Source organism: Mobula hypostoma, chromosome 22, assembly GCF_963921235.1.
Source record: "Mobula hypostoma chromosome 22, sMobHyp1.1, whole genome shotgun sequence".
In the NCBI taxonomy this organism is placed as follows: domain Eukaryota; kingdom Metazoa; phylum Chordata; class Chondrichthyes; order Myliobatiformes; family Myliobatidae; genus Mobula; species Mobula hypostoma.
Genome location: NC_086118.1, coordinates 56,928,773 through 56,953,245, shown reverse-complemented (window position 1 = coordinate 56,953,245; position 24,473 = coordinate 56,928,773). Strand labels below are relative to the sequence as shown.

The 24,473-nt window shown below is 47.8% G+C and overlaps 1 long non-coding RNA gene across 2 annotated transcripts in view; it reads right to left on the bottom strand.

Moving 5' to 3' along the window:
* The window catches only part of LOC134336443 (uncharacterized), a 37,763-nt gene that overhangs the window by 306 nt on the left and 12,984 nt on the right, over window positions 1-24,473 (bottom strand). The window contains exons 1-2 of one of the 2 annotated variants that reach the window (XR_010015793.1): window positions 18,306-18,348; window positions 6,417-6,689 (exon numbers count right to left, since the gene is read on the bottom strand). This is a non-coding gene — a long non-coding RNA (uncharacterized LOC134336443). Of the gene's footprint in view, window positions 1-6,416; window positions 6,690-18,305; window positions 18,349-24,473 lie in introns of those variants that run through there. The other variant, XR_010015792.1, reaches the window with a different exon arrangement.

The following is a 24,473-nucleotide window of genomic DNA, read 5'->3' as shown; positions in this document are numbered from 1 at the left end:
ACTAACCCATGTGTCTTTGAAGTGAGAGAGGAAACAGAGCGTGCGGAGGAAACCCCACGCCGCCGCGGGAAGAACGTTTAACCTCCGTACGGGCAGTGGTGGGATTTGAACTCAGATGGCTGACATTGTAAAGCTATCCATGCCATCCATTTCACCATGACTGATTTATTATCCCTCTCATCCCCATTCTCTACCTTCTCCCTGTAACACTTGATGCCCTGACTAATGAGGAACCTATCAACCTCCGCTTTAAACATCTACTCATTTCTTGGCTGCTACAGAAATGCAGTTGGTTATTGTAATGGTGTTTGATCTTGGTGTGGAGAGCGGATGGGTGGGTCACTTTCCGAACCAGAATCAGATTTGGATGCAGCCAGCTGCCGTGTACGGAGAGCGACAGAAATACCACACCAGTGTTTTCCTCATCAGCCCCTCTGGCAGGATGCTGGGGTTGGCTTCCTGTCATTGTGTGTGGACCGGGAGAAGCTGCAAGTTCATCACCTTTGCAGAGATGTCTGCCCAGATGAAAGGAGCGAGCCGCGTGCCCGTGACTGTTGCCTCGCTGTTTCACCGCGATGTGCAGCCGCACGCACAGAGCGTTCACTAGGTCAGAGCGAGGTCAGACACTCCCTTCCCAGCAAACAGAGTACAGGTCAGGATACAGAAACACAGGTCCACACTGCCAACCTACCCCTCTGATCACAGATCAGAGCAGGGTCCCAAGATACTGCCCTTACAGTGCTAGGCCCCTGACCCCTGAGATTCAGAGTATGTACATTGGAACACTGTGAAATGCATCGTTTGCAACGTCATGTCAATCCACGGCCATCTCTACTGCCACAATGAGGCCAAACTTAAAACAGAGGGGCACCACCACATATTCTCTGTTGGAAGCCTGCATCCTGATGGCATTCCTTTAATTTCCTGTAATTTCTTCTGCCTGCCCCTTCGCTCTTTCTCCATCTTCCATTTTGGTTCCTCTCTCAGCCTTTTTCCTCTCCTCACCTGCCCTTGTTCCCTTCCTCCTTCCCTTTCTCCCATGGTCCACTCTCCTCTCTTATCAGATTCCTCCTTCTTCAGCTCTTTACCTTTTCCACTCATCCCCTCCCAGCTTCTTACTCATCCCCCTATCACCTGCCAAGTTATCCTCATTCCCCCTCCCCCCCAAGTTCTTATCCTGCCTTCAGCCCCCATCCTTTCCTGTCCTGATGCAGGGTCTCAGCCCAAAGGTTTGACCATTTAATCCCCTCCGTAGACGCTGCCTGACCTGCTGTGTTCCTCCAGCATTCCGTGATGTGGCTGTGGATCTCCAGCATCTGCAGAATCCCTTGTCCGAGCTCCCAAAGCAGGCAGCTTCGTAAGCTCCAACACAAACACTGCACAGACCAGGCAGCGGCTGCAGAGGCTGGGAGAGGCAGTAGGCATTTCAAGGTGGTGGTCAGGGAGGGACACGTCCCGTGGCCAGAATGCCGGGAGCCTGTGCGGGGAGTGAGACTGAACGGGCCACTCTGCATTTACGCTGGGCCACGCCGGGGTAAACCCTCCTGGAGGGGTAACAAGCCTCCGGCTGCCCAAACCCCACAGTCCCCACACCACCGGTGCAACGGAAGGGTAGCGGTTAGCACGACGCTATTACAGCTCAGGGCGTCGGAGTTCAGAGTGCAATACCAGCATTCCCTGCAATAAAGTTTCTATGTTCTTCCCACGAGTGTGTGGTGTTTCCTGCCAGCTCAATGGTTTCCTCCCACAGTCCAAAGGCGTACCAGTTAGTAGGCTGGTTGGTCGTTGTAAAATGCCTGGTGAGTAGGTGAGGGTTAAGTCGGTATATTTATCATTTGCAAACATCTGTGGGCAGCCTCAGACCCACCCCAAACTTGCACTAATAACCAACACGACCGAGGATGTCACCACTCTTTCCAGCATCGACGTAGCAAGCCCACAATGTTCAAGAGAGCAACACAGAACACAAGCAGTCTTTTTATTATCAACGGCCATATATGTCACCATACACTACGTTGACATTCATTGTCTTTTATAGAGAACATAAAAATCTACATCACATTACAGGCCCTTCGGCCCACAATGTTGTGCTGATCATATAACCTACTCTAGAAGCTGCCTGGAATTACCCTACCGCATAGCCCTCTATTTTTCTAAGCTCCAAGTACCTATCTCAGAGTCTCTTCAAAGACTGTATTGTATCCACCTCTACCAGCTTTGCTGGCAGCCCATTCCATGCACCCACCACTCTCTGTGTGAAACACTTACCCCTGACATCCCCTCGGTACCTACTTCCAAGTGCCTTAAAACTATGCCCCCCATGTGAGCCATTTCAGCCCTGGGAAAAAGCCTAGACTATCCACATGATCAATGGCTCTTATCATCTTATACACCTCTATCAGGTCACCTCTCATCCTCCGTCGCTCCAAGGAGAAAAGGCCAAGTTCACTCAAACTATTCACATAAGGCATGCTCTCCAATCCAGGCAACATCCTTGTAAATCTCCTGTGCACTCTCTCTATAGTATCCACATCCTTCCTGTAGTGAGGTGACCAGAACTGAGCACAGTGCTCCAAGTGGGGTTTGACCAAGGTCTTATATAGCTGTAACATTACCTCTCAGCTCTTGAACGCAATCCCACGGTTGATGAATGCCAAGACATCATATGCCTTCTTAACAACAGTGTCAACCTGTGCAGCAGCTTTGAGTGTCCTCTGGACATGAACCCCAAGATCTTTCCGATCTTCCACACTGCCAGGAGTCTTACCATTAATATTATATTCTGTCTTCAAATTTGACCTACCAAAATGAACCACTTCATACTTACCTGGGTTGAACTTCATCTGCCACTTCTCAGCCCAGTTCTGCATTCCTATCGATGTTGTGCTGTAACCTCTGACAGCCCTCCAGACTATCCACAACATCTCCAACCTTTGTGTCATCAGCAAACTTACTAACCCACCTTCCTACTTCTTCATCCAGGTCATTTATGAAAAATCACAAAGAGGACGGGTCCTAGAACAGATCCCTGCGAAACACCACTGGTCACCAACCTCCATACAGAATATGAACCATCTACAGCTTTGCTTTCTGTGGGCAAGCCAATTCTGGATCCACAAAGCAAGGTCTCCTTGGATCCCGTGCCTCCTTACTTTCTCAATGAGCCTTGCATGGGGAACCTTATCAAATGCCTTGCTGAAATCCATATACACTACATCTGCTGCTTTACCTTCATCGATATGCTTTGTTACATCCTCAGAAGAATTCAGTCAGGCTCAAAAGGCACGACCTGCCCTAGACAAGTCCATGCTGACTATCCCTAATCAGATTATGCCTCTCCAAATGCTCATAAATCCTGCCTCTCAGTATCTTCTCCAACAACTTGCCCACCATTGAAGTAAAACTCACTGGTCGATAATTTCCTGGGTGATCTCTACTCCCTTTCTTGAACACAGGAACAACATTTGCAACCCTCTGGTACTTCTCCCATCCCTATTGATGATGTGAAGATCACCAGAGCCTCAGTAGTCTCCGCCCTTGCTTTCCACAGTAGACTGGGATATATCTTGTCCAAGCATGGCAGCTTATCTGCCTTAATACCTTTCAAAAGCTTCAGCACATTCTCTTTCTTAATGTCTATATGGTCAAGCATTTGTCCACTGTAAGTCATCCCCACAATTGCAAAGGTCCTTTTCCCTGGTGAATACTGAAGCAAAGTATTCATTAAGTACCTCAGCTACCTCCTCCAACTCCAGGCACATGTTTCCACTATCTCATCTGATTGGTCCTGTTCTCACACGGCTCATCCTCTTGCTCTTCACATACTTGTAGAGAGCCTTGATGTTTTCCTTAACCCTGCTCACCAAGGCCTTCTCGTGGCCCGTTCAAATTCTAATTTAATTCTTAAACTCCTTCCTGGCAACCTTATAATTTTCTAGAGCTCTAACAGTACCTAGTTTCTTGAACCTTTTGTAAGCTTTTCTCCTTAGCTGGATTTTCTACATCCTTTGTACACCATAGTTCTTTTACCCTACCATCCTTTCCATGCCTCAATGGAACACACCAATGCAGAGCACCATGCAAATATTCCCCGAACATTTGCCACATTTATGCTGTGCATTTCCCTGAGAACGTCCGAAAACAATTTATGTTCCCCAGTTCCCGCCTTATAGCATCACATTTCCCCCTACCCCAATTAAATATTTTTCCCAAATTGTCTGTTCCTATCCCTTTCCAGCACTGTAGTAAAGGAGATAGAGTTGTGATCACTACTGTACCTCCAAAATGCTCTCCCCCAAGAGATCTGACACCTGACCAGGTTCATTTCCCAATACCAGATCAAGTACAGCCTCTCCTCTAGTTGACTTATCTACATATTGTGTCAGGAAACCTTCCTGAACACACCTAACAAACTCCACCCCATCCAAACCCTTTGCTCTATGGAGATGCCAATCAATATTAGGAAAATTGAAATCACTCATCACAACAAACCTATTATTATTGCACTGTTCCAGAATCTACCTTCCTATTTGCGCCTTCATGTTTCTGTTACTATTGGGGGGTCTATAAAAACACCCAGTCGAGTTATTGGCTCCTTTCTGTTTCTGACTTCCATCTACTCTAACTCAGTAGACATTCCCTCCATGACTTCCTCCTTTTCTGAAGCCGTGACACTATCCCTAATTAGGAATGCCACACCCCATCTCTTTTGCCTCCCTCCCTGTCCTTTTTGAAACATCTAAAGCCTGGTACACTCGGCAGCCGTTCCTACCCCTGAGTCATCCAAGTCTCTGTAATGCCCACAACATCGTAGTTCCACGTATCGATCCATGCTTATAATACTCCTTGCATTAAAATAGACACATCTCAAACCATCTGCCCATCCTTCACAAACTCCCTACAAGCTGTCTCTACTTGTGCACCAACATCTCCATCCTCTGCCTCTTCACTTCGGTTCCCACCCCCCTGCAAATCTAGTTTAAACCCTCCCCAAAAGCATTAGCAAACCTCCCTCCCAGGATATTGGTTCCCCTCCAGTTCAGGTGCAACTCGTCCCATTTGTACAGATCACCAATTCCCCAGAAAAAGGTTTGAATGATCCAAGAACTTGAAACCCTGCCTCCTGCACCATCTCCTCAGCCACTCATTCATCTGCACTGTCTTCCTGTTCTGACCTTCACTAGCTCGTGGCACAGGGAGTAATCCGGAGAGAACCACCTTGGAGGTCCTGCTCCTCAGCCTCTTTCCTAACTCACTAAACTTACTGCGCAGGACCTCTACCCCTCTCCTGCCTACGTCATTGGTACCAACATGTACCACGACCTCCAGCTGCTCACCCTCCCCTTCAAGAATATTCTACAACGACTGAGAGACATCCTGGACCCTAGCACCCAGGAGGAAACACACTATCCTGGCGTCTCTTTCGCTGCCACAGAACCTCCTATCTGTCCCTCTAACTATTAAGTCCCCTATGACTATCGCTCTGCCTGACTTCACCCTACCCTTCTGAGGCTCAGAGCCGACCACAGTGCTATTGGTCTGGCTGCTGCTGCCTTGCCCAGATAGGTCATCCCTCTCATCAGTATCCAAAGGGTAAAACCTGTTGCTGAGGGGAATGGACACAGGGGGACCCTGCACTGACTTCTTTCTCCCTTTACCTCTCTCTGTGTTCACACATCTACTCCCTGAATTCTGCACTCAGGGTGTAACCACCTGTCAATTCCTTTGCCTCCAGGATGAGCCTTAGTTCATCCAACTCCAACTCCAGCTCCTTAATGCGGTCTTTCAGGGGCTGGAGTTGGATGCACTTCCCGCCTCAGCTTCCATGAATTCCCACGTCCTACAGGTGGAGCTTTCCACTGCCATCCTGCCTGCACTGTACCGTGGGCGACCAAGACCACGCCAGCAATGATGAGATGAAAAATCTGTCCTCCTTACCTGTTCCTTTGGCCTCAGCCTCTTCTCGTCGAAGCCCCTAAGTTCCCAATCTGACTCTAGCCCCACTCTGACGATGGCCGCTCCGCTAGATCCTATCTCTCTTTTATAGTTTAAAAAATGAGAAAAAAAAACACACACACAAGGAGAAAGAACTCACAGCGGTTGGTGGTGCTCCGTCTGCCTTCCGCGGCCGCCAATGCCTCTGACGCTCCCTGCGCTTGAACACTGGTTGTTATGGTTCCTTAAGGTTGTTATAGCTGGGGGGGGGGTTATGGGGAAAAGCTCCCACTACCTATGTTCCCAGTAGTGTGTGTCTCAAATAGCTTCTGACAACCAAGTCCCGCTCCCTGCCTTCGGGTGTGGCTTAGCCCGGCAAAGCTGTTTCTACTGACAGGAGAAGTGGCAAAGGAGGGTTACCAGTGCCTTAAAACCAGTTGGTTTGGGCAAATGGGGCTGGTCAGCCATGCCTGGCAACTCACCTAGGAGACGGAAAACTCTGATCTCAAGCCTCTGCTGCCTTGCGGCTGTACACAGTCATGGGGAAGGCCTTAGGAGTAATCCCTGAGGGAAAAATCCGGTGCTGGAATCCCTAAGGCAGTCCTACATGGAGTTCAACGCTGACTGGCAACTCCTGCTGTTCCGTTGAGTTCATCAAATGCGTGGAGAAGGGGAGCCTCCAGCACCGCAATGGCTTGCGTGCCGTGTAGACAGCTGGGACACGGCGTCCATGTCGACCCTGTTCAAGGGAGGGCCTCATATAGAGAAATACAAAGGAATTGATGAAAAAAGACACATAACAAAGACCGGCGAACATCCCAACCACACAGGAGGATACGTCGTGCAAACAATAAATTTAAACAGTAAATAAATACCACTGAGAACATGAGTGGTAGAGTCGTTGACAGTGAGTCTGTAGGTTGTGTCTACTGAAGGTGTCGTCACCTTTCTCCCTCCTCAATTAACAGGCTGCGGAGCCTAGGGCATGGTGGAAAGCAGGTATGCCAGGTTAGACCAGAAACACCCAGAGTCCTGCTCCGCAGCTGACTGGGATCCAGGTTGATAGTTATTTCTCTCATTTCGAAACAGGCAGTGAAATGTGTTGTTTCTGTTAACAACCAACACACCCAACAGTGAGCTGGGGGGCAGCCCGCAAACGTTGTCACACACATTCCAGCGTCAACATAGCCTCTCCACAATGTTCAGCAAAACAGCAGAAGACACACACCCACACACACAATTCATGAAACTTACTGTCTTTGAGCCAGCAGTACATAATAATGGAGGAAAAAAACGTGAATTTCAGAAAGTATATATATTCAATAGTTAAATAAATAAGGCAAAAAGAGTAGTGGGGTAGTGTTCGTGGGTTCAATGTCCATTTAGGAATCGAATGGCAGAGGGGAAGAAGCTGTTCCTGAATCGCTAACTGTGTGTCTTCAGGTTCCTGTACCTCTTTCCTGATAGTAGCAATGAGAACAGGGCACGTCCTGGGTGGTGTGTGGGGGTTTAATAATAGATGCTACCTTTTTGAGGCATCGCTCTTTGAAGATCTTGTCATAGAATCTTAGAAAAGTACAGCACAGAAACAGGCCATTCGGTCCATCTACTCTGTGCAGAACCATTTAAGTTGCCATTCTGAATCCTACCATTCTAGACCCCAAACAGTCCTTCCAGGTGAGGCAACACTTCACCCGTGAGACTGTTGAGGTCACCTACTGCTCCCTCCTTTGGTGCAACCCACGTAGATTGGGAGCGCACTCCGCCAAGCACCTACACTCCATCTCCCAGAAAAAACGGGATCTCCCGGTGGCCACCCATTTCAACTCTGTTCCCCATTCCCACTCCGATATGCAAGTCCATGGTCTCCTCTACTGTCACAACTAGGCCACACTCACGTTGTAGGAGCAACACCTTATGGAAATCGAGCTCACACGCACCACTGGCACTGGCAGCTCGTTCCACACTCTCACCACCCTCTGAGTGAAGAAGTTTCCCCTCATGTTCCCCTTAAACTTTTCACTTTTCACCCTCAACCCATGACCTCTGGTTGTAGACCCACCCAATCCCAATGGTAAAAGCCTGCTTGCATTTACCCTAACTATACTCTTCATAATTTTGTATACCTGTTCAAGTCTCCCCTCATTCTCCTGTGCTCCAGGGAATAAAGTCCGAACCTATTCAACCTCTCTTTAGCTCAGGTCCTCTAGCCCTGGCAACTCTTTATTCCTTTCCATAGATGCTGACTGACCTGCTGAGTTCTTCCAGCATTTTGTTTGTTACTCTGGATTCCCGGCATCTGCAGAATCTCTTGTGTTTATGAAGTTTAACAGTTCCTCAGTTAATGTCTCAGAGTTTTGATTAAAACTTGTTGGCTGCCAACCAGACGACCCCATGAACTCAAGTGGGCAATCCCAGGCCTGGGCTGAATTAGCTGATCCCAGTTGGAACGACAGGTTGCTGCAGGTCCATCTGTGTGCTGGACTGGGATGTGGGGCAGACTCGTAACTATCCTATAGTTAGGATTGTTCCACAGAAGTACAGTCCTTCCCAGAATGGACTGGTTCAGCCTGTATCCCTGCTGTATTGTCCTGTGTCCTAGGCCACAGTGGTGTCAAATGTTCTGTGCAGGGTCTGCGCAGGTTTAAAGGTGCTTTGTAAAAGTTCAAAGTAAATTTATTATCAAAGTACATATTTCACCAGATACGACCTGAGATTTGTTTTCTTGCTGGCATCACAGTAGATAGACAAACTACACACAACAAACAAAAATGGGCAAAAGACAAACTGCAAATACAAATAAATGTGAGAATATCAATTGCAATGTTGAAATTTATGTAGCTAAAGTGGGAGAGATTAAGGGAAAGCTGTGAGTAAAACTTTAAATCCATTTCATATAACCATATAACGATTACAGCACAGAAACAGGCCATCTCGGCCCTTCTAGTCCGTGCCAAACTCTTACTCTCACCTAGTCCCACCGACCTGCACTCAGCCCCTAACCCTCCATTCCTTTCCTGTCCATATAGCTATCCAATTTAACTTTAAACAACAACATCGAACCTGCCTCAACCACTTCTGCTGGAAGCTCGTTCCGCACAGCTACCACTCTCTGAGTAAAGAAGTTCCCCCTCGTGTTACCCCTAAACTTTTGCCCTTTAAATCTCAACTCATATCCTCTTGTTTGAATCTCCCCCACTCTCAAGTCAACTCTATCTATCCCCCTCATAATTTTAAATACCTCTATCAAGTCCCCCCCAACCTTCTATGCTCCAAAGAATAAAGACCCAACTTGTTCAACCTTTCTCTGTAACTTAGGTGATGAAACCCAGGCAACATTCTAGTAAATCTTCTCTGTACTCTCTCTATTTTGTTGACATCTTTCCTATAATTCGGTGACCAAAACTGTACACAATACTCCAAATTTGGCCTCACCAATGCCTTGTACAATTTCAACATTACATCCCAACTCCTATACTCAATGCTCTGATTTATAAAGGCCAGCATACCAAAAGCTTTCTTCACCACCCTATCCACCTGAGATTCCACCTTCAGGGAACTATGTTCCATTATTCCTAGATCACTCTGTTCTACTGCATTCATCTTAAATCCATCTCCGCAGCAAGAATTAATCCAGATGTTGTTCCCGAGTTTACTTCTCGCGCGCTTTCCGTCTGCGCTGGGTTGAGCATCGAGCAAGCAACTCGTCCTCATTAAAAACTGCTACAGAAACAGCAAAAAAAAATGCCACCCGATGCACCACAAGGCGCGATAAAAACAACATGGCAGAACGTAGACAATAATAATTCTCGGAGTAACACCAGAGCCACGGAACATAGCAAAGTCAACATCAACATTGCGTTCAGTTCTGCTCTCCTCATTATAGGAAGGATGTGGAAGCTTTAGAGAGGGTGCAGAGGAGATTTGCCTAGATTAGAGAGTACGTCTTATGAGGGAGCTAGAACTTTTCACTTTGGAGCAGAAGTGATTTGATAGAGGTGTACAAGATGATAAGAGATATCGATCTAGTGAACAGCCAGAGATTTTTCCCCAGGGCAGAAATAGCCAATAGTAGGGGGCAAAGTTTTAAGGTGTCGGGAGGAAAGTATAGGGAGAGATGACTGATATACCGGTGAGTTATTTTACATGGAAAACGATGGGTACATGGAACACACTGCCGGGGTGGTGGTCGAGGCAGATGCATTAGGAACATGTAAGAGACTCTGAGACAGACACATGGATGATAGAACAATGGAGGGCTATGTAGGAGGGAAGGAAGGGTTAGATTGATCCTGGAGCAGGTTAAAAGATCAGCACAACGTTGTGGGGTGAAGGTCCTGTGCTGTGCTGAACTTTTTGATGTTCTAGAACCGGAAGCGAAACGTGGGGAGGTCGTAGGGCACAGTCAGGCGGCTGAAGTCTGGGTGAGCAGACTGAAGACCAGGAGAGGCAGGAGTTACTGAGCCGAGTCAAGTGCATGGACAGGAGAGGACCAGGAAGGATTGGGAAAGGGATGAGGGGTGCATGGGCAGCAGCTGGCATAGGCCAGCGCCCTCTCAACTGCTGGGACCAAATAAGTCGAAGGTACCAGCAGCGTGGCGAGGGAGAGGGGAGCTGTCACACCAAAAGAGCCTGTTGTGGAGATAGAGGTCGACATGGAGATGGAGGTTGCCATGGAGATGGCAGTCGCCATGGAGACAGAGGTTGTCATGGAGACTGAGGGTGTCTTAGAGATGGAAATCATCATGGAGTTGAAGGTTGTTGTAGAGATGGAGATTTGTCCGGTGCAAGGGAGGACGTTTCTCCAAACTGTTTTAACCCTGAGAAAGCAGATGGAAGCAAGGTTTGACCTCTCACTAGAACGTCAGTGTTTCCTCTTTCTCCCTGCTCCCCACTAACAGCCTAGAACTATAGAGGACACTCCCCCCGTATCAATTCAGTACCTGTGAGCACGGCCTCACCAGCACCTCCCAGCGTACAGTGATGGGATCCCACGCCCCATGTCCATTGTCCACGAGAGAGAAGTGGTACCTTCAGAGGACACTTGCCGAGAGATCAGCAAAAAGGGCAGAGGAGAGCGGTGAGCGACTGGTTCACATCCAGCCGCCTGCACAGTTGCTTAGAAACACAAGCAGAGTCGGAGAATGAGCAAGGGTTGAATCAGCTGTAGTATTCATTGTGAAACAAAGCAGGATTAACTATGAAAGAGATTGAAAATGGTAACAAGTCCTGAGGGTGGAGACTGAATCCAACGACTTGTGCTGAACGTGTGATGGTATGGGACCGTGCACTCTGCTCTAATTCACTGGCTCACCTCCGCTGTGGCTGACTAAATCCCAGCCTCAGTAACACTCGGTTGTTGGATAATTACTCCTGTGTTGAGCACTTACCAGACAGGATTACCTTCTGTAGTTAACTGTTGTCGTCCTGAGAAAGTCTATCAAAGAAAGCAACACCAGTAAGTCCAGGGAATTGATTGTGGACTTCAGGAAGGGGGAGGTCGAGGGACACACGCCAGTCCTCGTGGAGGAATCAGCTGTGGAAAGGGTGAGCCGTTTCCAGTTCCTGGGTGTCTACATCTCTGAGGATCTGTCCTGGGCCCAACACATCGATGCAAATGCAGCTGCTATATTTTACTACAAGTCTGAGGAGATTTGGCATGTCACCAAAAGCTCTAGCAAATTTCTACAGTTATACCATGGAGAGCATTCTGACTGGTTGCATCACTGTCTGGTATAGAGGGGCCATTGCACAGGATCAGAAAAAGCTGCAGAGGCTTGTAAACTCGGTCACGGGCTCGAGCCTCCCCACTATCAAAGCCAATACCTCAAGAAGGCAGCATCTACCGTTCCCTCACCATTCGGGACATGGCATCTTCTCATTGACTACATCAGGCAGGAGGTACAAGAGCCTGAAGACCCTCAGCCAACGCTGCAGTAACAGCTTCTTCCCCTCCACCAGCAGATTTCTGAATGGTCCTCAAACCACGAACACCATCTCACTATTTTTCTCTGTTCTTGTACTCTTTTAAATATTTCTTATTGTAACTTACTGTAATGTCTGTATATATTGCAGAGAACTGCTGCCGCAATAGAAGAGATTACGTGACAGGTCGGTGATAATAAGCCCGGTTCGAATTCTGACTTGTTTCTCGATTCCGTTGCTGCTTCCTCAGCCTGTGCTCTGGCTCACTACAGCAGTGAAGGCACAGAGTATTCATCCCAACCCTTCCGAGACAGGACAGCAACACTGCCAAAGTTCAGGAAAGGAGGCAGAGATTCGCGGGGTGAGATGGAGCAGGAGTTCAAATCATTCACGTCCCTCCTCCCTTGCTGAAGGGAATGGATGAGGAGGCAGCAGGATTGGTTGGATTGGATTGAATTTAATTTGAATTGACTTTATTTCTTACATCCTTCAAATCCTTACGTTACTTCTCCATCTAAATGTGCCTTCACTGTGACCTGAGGCAGTGAATTAAACAGAGTCTCTCCAATTCTGTTCGAGAGTCGAGAGCCAGGAGATAATGTTGCAGTTCTGTAGAATACTGGCGAGAACACACGTGCGTTCAGTTCCTTATAGGATGTGGAAGCTTTGAAGAAAGTGCAGAGATTTACACAAGAATCTAAGAAATAGGAGCAGGAGTCGGCCATCTGGCCCGTCGAGCTGCTCCGCCTTTCAATAAGATCCTGGCTGATCATCTCCACCTCCCTGCCTTTTCCCCGTAACCCTTAATTCCCCATCTATGCAAAAATCTCTCCAACAACCAGGATGCTGCCTGGAGTAGAGAGTCTGTCTTGTAGGAGGACAGGTTAAAGAGATTGAGCTTTTGTCAGCATCAGAATCAGGTTTAATATCACTGACATATGTTGTGAAATTTGTTTTGTGGCAGCAGTACAGTGAAATATATCATATTAAAAATATATAAATTACTAAATTACAAAAAGAGAGGAAAAATAGTAGAGTTCATGGGTTCGCTGTTTATTCAGAAGTCAGACAATGGAAGAAAAGAGACTGTTCCTCAGACGTTGAGTGGATGCCTTCAGGCTCCTGTAACCTTCCCCCTGACGAGCAGAGGGCTCACCCTGGGTGACGGGGGTCCTTACTGATGGATGCTTCCATTCTGAGCCATTGCCTTTTGAAGATGTCCTCAGTGCTGGGGAGAACAGAGTCCACGATGGTGCTGGCTGAGTTTACAACTTCCTGCAGCTCTTTCTGATCCTGTGCAGTAGCCCCACCCTAACCCGCCCCATACCAGACGGTGATACCAGTTATAATGCTCTCCAGCATACATCTGTACAGATGTGCAAGTGTCTTCTGTGACCTACCCAGTCTTCTCAATTTCCTAATGAAATATAGTTGTGCCTTCTTTGTAACTGCATCAATATGTTGGATAGATTCTCAGAGATGTTGTCATCCAGCAACTTAAAACTGCTCACTTTTCCCACTGTTGACCTCTCAATGAGGACTGGTGTGTGTTTCCCTCGACTTCCCCTTCCTGAAGTCCACAATCAATTCCTTTGTCTGACCGGCACTGAGAGCAAGATTGTTGCTGTGGAACCACTCTTACCAGTTGACCTATCACCATCTGAAACTCTGCCAACAATAATGCCATCAGCAAATTTATAGATGGCATTTGAGCTGTGCCTAGCCACACAGTCATGGGTGCAGGGAGAATAGAGCAGTGGGCTAAGCACACGTCCTTGAGGTGCGCCAGTGTTGATTGTCAGCGAGGAGGAGATGTCATTTCCGATCCCTACTGCCTGTGCTCTCCCAGTGGATCCAGCTGCAGGAGCAGGTACAGAGGCCCAGATTTTGGAGCTTGTTGATTAGAACTGGGGGTATAATTGCATTTAGCGCTGAGCTGTAGTCAATAAACAGCAGCCTGATGTAGGTATTGCTATTGCAGAAATGGTCTAAGGCCGAGTGAAGAGCCAGTGAGATGGAATCTGATGTAGACCTACTGTGGCGACGGGCAAATTACAGCAGTCCAGGTCCCTGCCTAGGCAGGGGTTGATTCTAGCTCATTCGTAAGGCTAGTGACGTTGTGAGGATGGAACTGGACTCTCTCTGACGGTGGTGTCTGAAAAGAGGATGCTGTCCAAGTTGCATGCCATCTTGGACAATGTCTCCCATCCACTACATAATGTACTGGGTGGGCACAGGAGTACATTCAGCCAGAGACTCATTCCTCCAAGATGCAACACAGAGTGTCATAGGAAGTCATTCCTGCCTGTGGCCATCAAACTTTACAACTCCTCCCTGGGAGGGTCAGATACCCTGAGCCAATAGGCTGGTCCTGGACTTATTTCCTGGCATAATTTACATATTACTATTGAACTATTTATGGTTTTATTACTATTTAATTATTTATGGTGCAACTGTAACGAAAACCAATTTCCCCCAGGATCAATAAAGCATGACTATGACTAACCAACCTCTCAAAGCACTTCATCACCATATGTATGAGAGTTATTGGACAATAATCGTTAAGGCAGTTCCCCTTCCTCTTCTCGACCACTGGTATATTTGTCGCTCTTTTGAAGCAGCCTCCAACCGCAGCAGTGAGAGATTTGGGGCGAGGAAGGATGTGGGGAGACTTGATAGAAGTGTCCAAGATGATAAGAGGCATAGACTGAGCGGACAGACAGAGACTTTTCCCCAGGGCGGAAGTGGCTGACACCAAGGGACATAATTTTAAGGTGATCGGAGGAACGTACAGGGGGTTGTCAGGGATAGGTTTTTCTACACAGAGAGCGGTGGGGGTGTGGAACGCCCTGCCAGGGGTGGTGGTAGAGGCAGATACAATAGGGACATTTAAGAAACTCTCAGATAGGCAATTGAATGACAGAAAAATGGAGGTCTATGTGGGAGGGAAGGGTTAGATTGATATTAGAGTGGGTGAAAAGGTTGGCACAGCATTGTGGGCCGAAGGGCCTGTACTGTACCGTTCGATGTTCTAACATCCACGCTCTCACACAGTGACTTTGCTAAGCTGCGGCTTACAATACAATTAATATAAAAGCCCTCAAAGAAGATCTGAAATCTAGACTCATTAAAATGCAGAGTGAATTAGTTGACATCAGCAGTTCAGATGGAGACAGCATCGATCCTGAGCCGGGGCGTGTTTTGTACTGTAATGCAAGCTCTGCTTTGCACAGGTATTTGACAACAGCTTCCCCTCACCTGCCTCCCCTCTCTTCTTTGGTTGCGCATTGTAATTAAATTTTTACCCTCTGATTAACTGGGAGATTCAGCCCTGCAGAGGTGTTAGGACTGGTTTTACCGGATGACCTCTGCACTCTGTGTCTGGGCAGGGTGTGGCGGGAGTTCGGTCTGGGTGGTGACGGAACCTCGGGGCCCCAGTGCGCAGACAAGTCAGGGGAACTGCAGGGTTTTTCTACCATCGCTCCCCACTATTCCAGCTCTATGGGGGCTGGGGGGTGGCGGGGGAAGCATGCAAATTTTGGACAGTTTAACATTACAGCACAGCGCAGGATCCTGGTCTCGCCCATGCCCGGGCAAGGTGCTGGGTGCCTACAGTCCCTTCCAAACGCTGTGAGCATGATCCACATGCTCCCTGCGCTCAGAAATCACCAGTTCCACCTCCTGTAACCAAGCATCTCTCCCCAGTAGCCGGAAGAGTGCTGCTGGTAGTGTACATAGAACATTACAGCACCGTACAGGCCCTTCGGCCCACAATGTTGTGCTGACCTTTTAGTCATAGTCATACTTTATTGATCCCAGGGGAAATTGGTTTTCATTACAGTTGCACCATAAATAATTAAATAGTAATAAAACCATAAATAGTTCAATAGTAATATGTAAATTATGCCAGGAAATAAGTCCAGGACCAGCCTATTGGCTCAGGGTGCCTGACCCTCCAAGGGAGGAGTTGTAAAGTTTGATGGCCACAGGCAGGAATGACTTCCTATGACGCTCTGTGTTGCATTTCGGAGGAATGAGTCTCTGGCTGAATGTACTCCTGTGCCCAACCAGTACATTATGTAGTGGATGGGAGACATTGTCCAAGATGGCATGCAACTTAAACAGCATCCTCTTTTCAGACACCACCGTCAGAGAGTCCAGTTCCATCCCCACAACATCACTGGCCTTACGAATGAGTTTGTTGATTCTGTTGGTGTCTGCTAACCTCCTCCGAGATCAATCTAACCCTTCCCTCTCACACAGACCTCTATTTTTATTTCACCTATGAACCTTTCCTCGAACTTAACAAATTTCCCTATTGGGTCCTTACCACCCCTCTTGGCAGTACATTCCATGCACCCACTACTCTCTGTGTAATAAACCTACCTTTGACATCTCCCTATACCTTCCTCCACACACATTAAAGTTCTCACAAACATGAGGAAGTCAGCAGATGCTGGAAATTCAGAGCAACACACACAAAACACTGGAGGAACTCAGCAGGCCAGGCAGCATCTGTGGAAAAGTGTAAACAGATGATATTTCTGACCGAGACCCTTCTTCAGGACTCATGAGTATTCCGTAGATGCTGCCTGGCCTGCTGAGTCCCTCCAGCATCATGTGTGTGTCACCTCAAAGTCATACTCCCTCGTATTATCTAGTTCCAACCTGGGAAAAAGTCTCTGGCTGTCCACTCTTATCTATGATTCTTATCATCTTGTACACCTCTATCGAGCTACCTCTCATCCTCCTTCACTCCAAAGAGAGAAGTTTTAGATTGCTCAATCTGTCCTCACAAGACATGGTCTCTAATCCAGACAGCATCTTGGTAAATCTCCTCTGCACCAGCTCCGAAACTTCACACCCTTCCTGTAATGAGGCAACCAGAAATGAACACAATGTTCCAAGTGTGGACCTTCATTAACCGGGAGATTGAGTTCAAGAGCCAGGAGGTAATACTGCAGCTCTATAAAACCCTGGTTAGACCACACTTGGAGTATTGTGTTCAGTTCTGGTCACCTCATTACGGGAAGGATGTGAAAGCTTTAGAGAGGGTGCATTGGAGATTCACCAGGATGCTTTCTGGATTAGAGGGAAGTCCTATGAGAAAAGATTGAGCGAGCTAGCTTTAGTAACTTTATTTGTCACATGTACATGAAAACATACAGTGAAATGTGTTGTTCGCGTCAAATCAAGTCAGCGAGGAGGATTGTGCTGGGCAAGTGTCACCATTCTTCTAGAGCTAACGTAGCACGTCCTCAGCTGACTAACCCAAACCCATATGGTTCATCTTTGGAAAGTGGAGGAAACCCGCGTGGTCACAAGGTGAAGGTACAATCCGCACGGTACCCGCACGTTCACACGGTCACAAGGTGAAGGTACAACCTCCCTACTGACAGCAGCGGGAATCAGATTCGGATCTTCAGGTTGGCGGCGTAAGGTGTTGTGTTAACCGCTACACTACCATGAAGAGATGTGCGAGGCAGGTTTTTACACACAGAGGGGTAGGTGTTGGGAATTGGCTGCCCGGGAAGGTGGTGAAGCAGATTTGATAGCCACGTTTCAGAGGATATTAGATAGACAGATGAACAAAACAGGTTTAAAGTTCAAAGTAAACTCATTATCAAAATACGTATCTGTCACCATATACAACCCTGAGACTCATTTTCTTTCAGGCATTTACAGAAAAATAAAGAAATAAATGGAATTTATGAAAAATTACAAAAACTAAAAGACAACCAATGTTCAAAAGAAGACAAATAGTGCAAATAATAAATAAATAAACAAATAACATTGAGAACGTGAGTTGTAGATTCCTTGACAGTGAGTCTGTAGGTTCTGGATTCAGTTCGGTGCTGAGGTGAGTGAAGTTATCTTGATGGCTGCAGGGTAATAATTGGTCCTGAACCTGGTGGCGTGGGTCCTGAGGCTCCTGTACCTCCTACTTGATGGTAGCAATGTAGGAGCTTAAGAAGAGGGAGGTGCTGGTTGGCCAAATCTGGAGGACTTGGCTCAGCCTGGTCCACTGACCAATGACCGGATACAATAACACTGGACAATGGAGATTCTTTGGGTTAATTCCTGGGTTGAGAGGGTGAGAGGGTTGTTCTAAGAAGAGAAACTGGGCAGTTTGGATCTGTGCTCATTGGAGTTTAGAAGAAAGAGGTATGACCTTGCTCAAACAACTAAGATTCTGAAAATGGAAGGTGAATCTACACCTGGTCAGGTGGGGCCCACTCGCACGGGACTTGCACTCTGTACAGTGATGTACTGGGAGGTTAGTCAACTGGCCGGAGTAAATTACTGCTCAATGTAGCTTTACGGCAATGTGGAGAGTCGAATAAGGACGTTACCCACATGCAATTTGCCTTTTCCAAAAGGTTTCCTCTGGTAAGTGCTGTAGGCCAATTAAAACAAAAACATCACACCACCTTAAAAATTCTTACCTCCGGCAGCTAATGATCAACCATTCCAACTTCAAACGAGAGGGGTGTGGAAATGAGGAGGAATTTCTTTAGCAAGAGAGTGGTGAATCTGTGGAATTTGTTGCCACAGGCCAGGTCACTGGATGCATTTAAGGCAGAGGTCGAGAGGTCGATATTCAGGGTATGAAGGGATACGGGGGGAAAGATGACAGGAGACTGGGGCTGAGAGGGAAAATGGATCAGCCATGATGAAATGGCAGAGCAGGCTTGATGGGCCAAGTGGCCTAATTCTGCTCCTGTATCTTATGATCTTATTGTTAACCTCCCCAACCCCTGTATCTATTACCCCCCCCCGCCATCGCTGCGCTACAAACATTTTAAACCACTGTTTACACTGTCAATACATGCTGGGATTTATGTAACGCTGCACATTTATTCCGTATCTGTACTTTAACCTCTAACTTCCTTTTTCTGTAATTCTTTATCCTTTATAAACAAATAACACCGGGCACGTGGCCAAGTGGTTAAGGCATTCAACTAGCGACCTGAAGATCATGAGTTCGAGCCCCAGCAGAGGCAGCGTGTTGTGTCCTTGAGCAAGGCACTTAACCACACTGTGCTCTGCGACGACACCGGTGCCAAGCTGTATAGGCCCTTGCCCTTCCCTTGGACAACATCAGTGTCGTGGAGAGGGGAGACTTTCCAGGCATAGATCCATGGTCTCGCAAGACTAACGGATGCCTTAATTATCCTTTATAATTGTTGAGTGTAGTTTTCTGTAGCATGTCACACCCTGACCAGCACACCACAGAAAATTCCCAATCCATGTAAATGTATATGGTGAATCAAGCTGATCCTGGGAGATCAATGAGATCCACAAGAGGGTACAGGACAGACAGGAGGGTGGGGGAGGATGGGACCAGCGAGTCCTCCCCCATGGGAGGTGGAATTGCTCCAGTGAGTTGAATGATCTTCTGAATTGATATAAAGAACTGAATTAATTATCGTGGCTTCAGGAAGTTGGCATTCCAGCTCTTCTGGAGGAACAGACCGTGTTGAAGGGATGGGGGAGGCTTGTGTGAGGAGAATCAGCCCCCGCAATTGTCAGTTGTGTGATCTCTGTGCCGAACTGTGTGACCATCAGCCCATTTACAACAACATCGTCCCCTGCCCCGGAACCACATCACCATCACTGTGCCTTACACAGGAAGAACACAGCTAACCTGCAGTTCAGTGGGTTATGTTCTGAGCAAGCCCTCTCACCCACCCTCGCCCTTTGCTCTCTCCGCGATTGTGACTTCCAGGCACAGACGTAACAGGGCTGTCCCTCTGCTTCCTAAGCACAGGAGATTCTGCAGATGCTGGAAATCCAGAGCAACACACACAGAATGCTGGGGGAACTCGGTAGGTCAGGCACGGTAGTGTTTTGGTTAACGCCATCGCTTTACAACGATCACCGATCAGAGATTGATTCCTACCGCTGCCTGGGAAGGAGCTTGTACGTGCTCCCTGTTGCTGTGTCAATTTCCTCCGGGTGCTCTGCTTTCCTCCCACAATCCAAAGACGTACAGGTTAGGGTTAGTAAGTTGTGGGCACACTGTGCTGGCACTGGAAGTGCCAGATCCCTTTGTTCTACCACATTCCTCAGTTTCCTACCACTCACTGTGCAAGTCCTACCCTGGTTTATCCTCCCAAAGAGCAACACCTCTCACTTATCGGCATTAAATTCCATCTGTCCAGACCCCACTGCAAGCTTTGATAGTCTTCGTCACTGCCCACTACACCCCCAGTCTTGGTGTCATCTGAAAATTTGATCCAGTTTATTGCGTTATCATCCAGATCATTGATATAGATGACAAACAACAACAGACCCAGCACTGATCCCTGCGGCTGAACCTTTTTACCCAATCTCCCATGTGGGACCTTGTCAAAATGCCCTGCTAAAGTCCATGTAGACAACATCCACTGCCTTGCCTTCACCAACGTTCCTGATAACCTCCTCGAAAGCTCTGTAAGATTGGTTAGACACAACCTACCACACACAAAGCCACGTGAACTATCACTAACCCAAATACTTACATACCCAGCCCCTTAGAATACCTTCCAATAACTTTCACACAACTGATGCTTAGAGACTTTCTTAAGCAACAGAACAACATTACAAACACAAGGAATCCCATCCAGCCCGTTTACAGTATGGGAGCCCCAGCCAACCTGCCCTGCTTGAGTACTGCCGCCCATCCCCTTTAACCCCTCCCACTCCATCATGTCTGAAACCCCAGAACTTGAGCTGCCAGCCCTGACCCTCCAGCAACCAAGTGTCACTAATGGCTACAATGTCGTAATTCCACATGCTGATCCATGCCCTAAGCTCATCTGTCTTTCCCACAATACTCCTTACATTGCTCAGAACATTAGTCCCACCATGCGTGATCCTTTGATTACTGACTATGTATGTAGGCTTAACAACAGCTTTCTTCACAACCACTCCACTATCAGTTCTGGCACCCTGGTTCCCATCCCCCTGCACCTCCAGATTAAACCCCCTCGTGCAGCTTCAGCAAACATAGAAACATAGAGCACAATACAGGCCCTTCAGCCCACAAAGCTGTGCCAAACATGTCCCTACCTTAGAACTACCTAGGCTTTACCCATAGCCCTCTATTTTTCTAAGCTCCATGTACCTATCCAAAAGTCTCTTAAAAGACCCTATCGTATCCTCCTCCACCACCGTTGCCGGCAGCCCATTCCACAAACTCACCACCTTCTGCGTAAAAAAACTTACCCCTGACATCTCCTCTGTACCTACTTCCAAGCACTTTAAAACTGTGCCCTCTCGTGCTAGCCATTTCAGCCCTGGGAAAAAGCCTCTGACTATCCACTCGTTCAATGCTTCTCATCATCTTATACACCTCTATCAGGTCACCTCTCATCCTCCGTCGCTCCAAGGAGAAAAGGCCGAGTTCACTCAACATAAGGCGTGCTCCCCAATCCAGGCAACATCCTTGTAAATCTCCTCTGCAACCTTTCTATGGCTTCCACGTCCATTCCACAAGGATATTAGTCCCCTTCCAATTTAGGTCCAAACTGTCCATTCCACATTCCCTGGAAGAGAGCCCAATGAACCAAAAATATGATGCCCTCCCGCCTACACTGTCTCCATAGCCATGTGTTAAACTGTATAAACTTCCTATTTCTGGCCTCACTAGCATATGGTACAGGCAGCGATCCTGAGATCACAACCCTGGAGATCCTGTCCTTCAACTTGGCGTCTAACGCCCTGAATTCACTTTGCAGGACCTTGTTCCCCCTTCATTCCCACGTCATTGGTATCGACATGGACCACGACTTCTGGCTGCTCCACCCTCTCTCTTGAGAATGTTGTAGACTTGATCAGAGATGTCCCTGTCCCTGGCACCTGGGAAGCAATATACCATCTGGGAATCTCATTCCTGTGCACAGAACCTCCTGTCTGTTCAACTAACCATTGAAGAGAGCTAGCAGAGACTCAAGGGGCAGAGTGGTTCTACCTGGTGCTATAACTGTACTGTGACCCTGCAAACCAGCTTCTCCACGACACCGGGCGAGCAAGGGTAGCTCAAACCCAGTGTCAGATACAAGATTCAAGTTTATTTGTCTGATGGACATTGGAACGTACAGTGAAATACAGAACTGAGCAAAAATCTTAGGCACATACAGTACATATCATGAGGGAGCCTCTGACTTTTGCACAGTACTGCAGTAATTTTATGTATTGCACTGTACTGCTGCCACAATAAAAAACAGATTTCATGACATATGTGAGTGATGATAAACCTGATTCTGATCTGGGTCTCTATTGTGGACTGAGAGTGGGAAGGGGGCAGGGAGAGGGGAATCATGGTTGGGAAAAGGGAAAGGGAGAGGGGAGGGAGCGGGAAGCACCAGAGAGACATTCTGTAATGATCAATAAACCAAATGTTTGGAACCAAATGACCTTGCCTGGTGTCTCAGGGTTGGGGTTGTCTCCACCCACAGCACCCACCACCCCTCACACTCCTGGCATTCCTTCTCTGCTATCTGTCCCACACCCCTCCCGTGGCGCTCCACCCTCGCCATTCCCAACACTCTTCGCTCCCACTAGATTTACAAACTAGTTCTCTGCTCCACGTTGACAAATACAGTAAACACAAAATACTCTGCAGATGCTGGGGTCAAACCAACGCTCACAACACGCTGGAGGAACTCAGCAGGTCGGGCAGCATCCGTGGAAAAGATCGGTCGACGTTTCGGGCCGGAACGTCGACCGATCTTTTCCACGGATGCTGCCTGACCTGCTGAGTTGACAAATACAGTACTGGTAAATGTCTCAGGCACCCTCGCTACGTATATATGTGCCTGAGACTTCTGCACAGTACAGTATTTCGTTTGCATTGCACCCCTGGATGTGCTGGGGGCAGCCCACAAGTGTCGCCACACATTCCGGCACCAACAGAGCACGTCCACAATGTTCAGCAGGGCAACGCAGAACACAAGAAGCGACGAAACAACAAGAACAAGACAAGCCCCACTCCTCCCTCACACCCACCCAACGCATAGTTCTCTAACCCAAGGACAGTGCGTATCCTCCAGCCTCCAGCGGACTCAGATGAGGATGCCTACACGCAGACAATGGACCTTCGACTATCATAGCGGACTCACAGAGCTGGGCTTCCAGACAGCAAACCTCACCTTCTGGACTTTCGATCTTGGCCCTCAGGTCTCAGTCCTCAACATCGACCCCAGGACGCGCCAATCACCGAGCAGCAGGCGTCAAACACCAGGCTTACTGAAGACAGGACCTTGAACTTCAGTCTCAGTGACCTGTGAACCCGGGGGCGCCATTGGACCTCACTCTCGCCCGTCCAGAACAACGACTCCGGAACTCGCGAGCACGGAGAGAGCTGGAAACCCTGAGCAGGCCAGGGGCGAGGAATAGACTGTGGAACACTCCACATAGGCGCTGCCCGACCCGCTGAACCCTTCCAACCGATTGCATCTGATTTCAGACTTCCAGCAGCCAGAGTTAGGTGACTTTCAACATTTCCCTACAACTCAAGTCCTCAATCCCGGCAACATCTTTGTAAATTTCAAAGACTCAAAGTACATTTATTATCAAAATACGGAAGCAGTATACACCCCTGAGATTTGTCCATCCACAGGCAGCCACAAAGAAACACCATTCAAAAAAACATCAAACACCCAACGCGCGATAAAAGAAAAAATTGCACAAGCAGCAAAAAGTGAGTTAACAACATATTAAAATACCAAACAACAGGCCAGTAGTATTCAGTTTAGTTCATTTCAACATGGCGTCTCTAGCCACTGCTGGCCGCAAGCCCGTTCTTCACCAAAACGCCCCAGTCTGCATCGATCAATCCACTCAAAAGCAGCAAAAGAGGAGAAAGCAGAATCTAGGGACACACAACCTTACAAAACTTGACACGACGTGCAAAATGTTCTCTGAACTCTGTCAATTTTACTAATACCTTTCTGTAGGTAGGTGACCGAAACTGCACACAATACTCCAAACTCAATATACAAGTTTGCTGATGACACCACAATTGTAGGCTGTATCTCGGATGATGATGAGTTTGAGTACAGAGAGGAAATTAAGAACCTGGTGGCATGGTGCGAAGACAATAACCTATCCCTCAACGTCAGCAAGACGAAGGAATTGGTTGTTGACTTCAGAAGGAGTAGCGGACCACACGACCCAATTTACATCAGTGGTGCGCAAGTGGAACAGGTCAAAAGCTTTAAGTTCCTCGGGGTCAATATCACAAATGACCTGACTTGTCCAACCAAGCAGAGTTCACTGCCAAGAAGGCCCACCAGCGCCTTTACTTCCTGAGAAAGCTAAAGAAATTTGGCCTGTCCCCTAAAACCCTCACTAGTTTTTATAGATGCACCGTAGAAAGCATTCTTCTAGGGTGCATCACAACCTGGTATGGAAGTTGTCCTGTTCAAGACTGAAAGAAGCTGCAGAAGATCGTGAACACAGTGCAGCACATCACACAAACCAATCTCCCATCCGTGGATCAAAGTTGCTGGTGAACGCAGCAGACCAGGCAGCATTTGTAGGAAGAGGTGCAGTCGACGTTTCAGGCCGAGACACTTCGTCAGGACTCCTGTCGAAGGGTCTCAGCCTGAAACGTCGACTGCACCTCT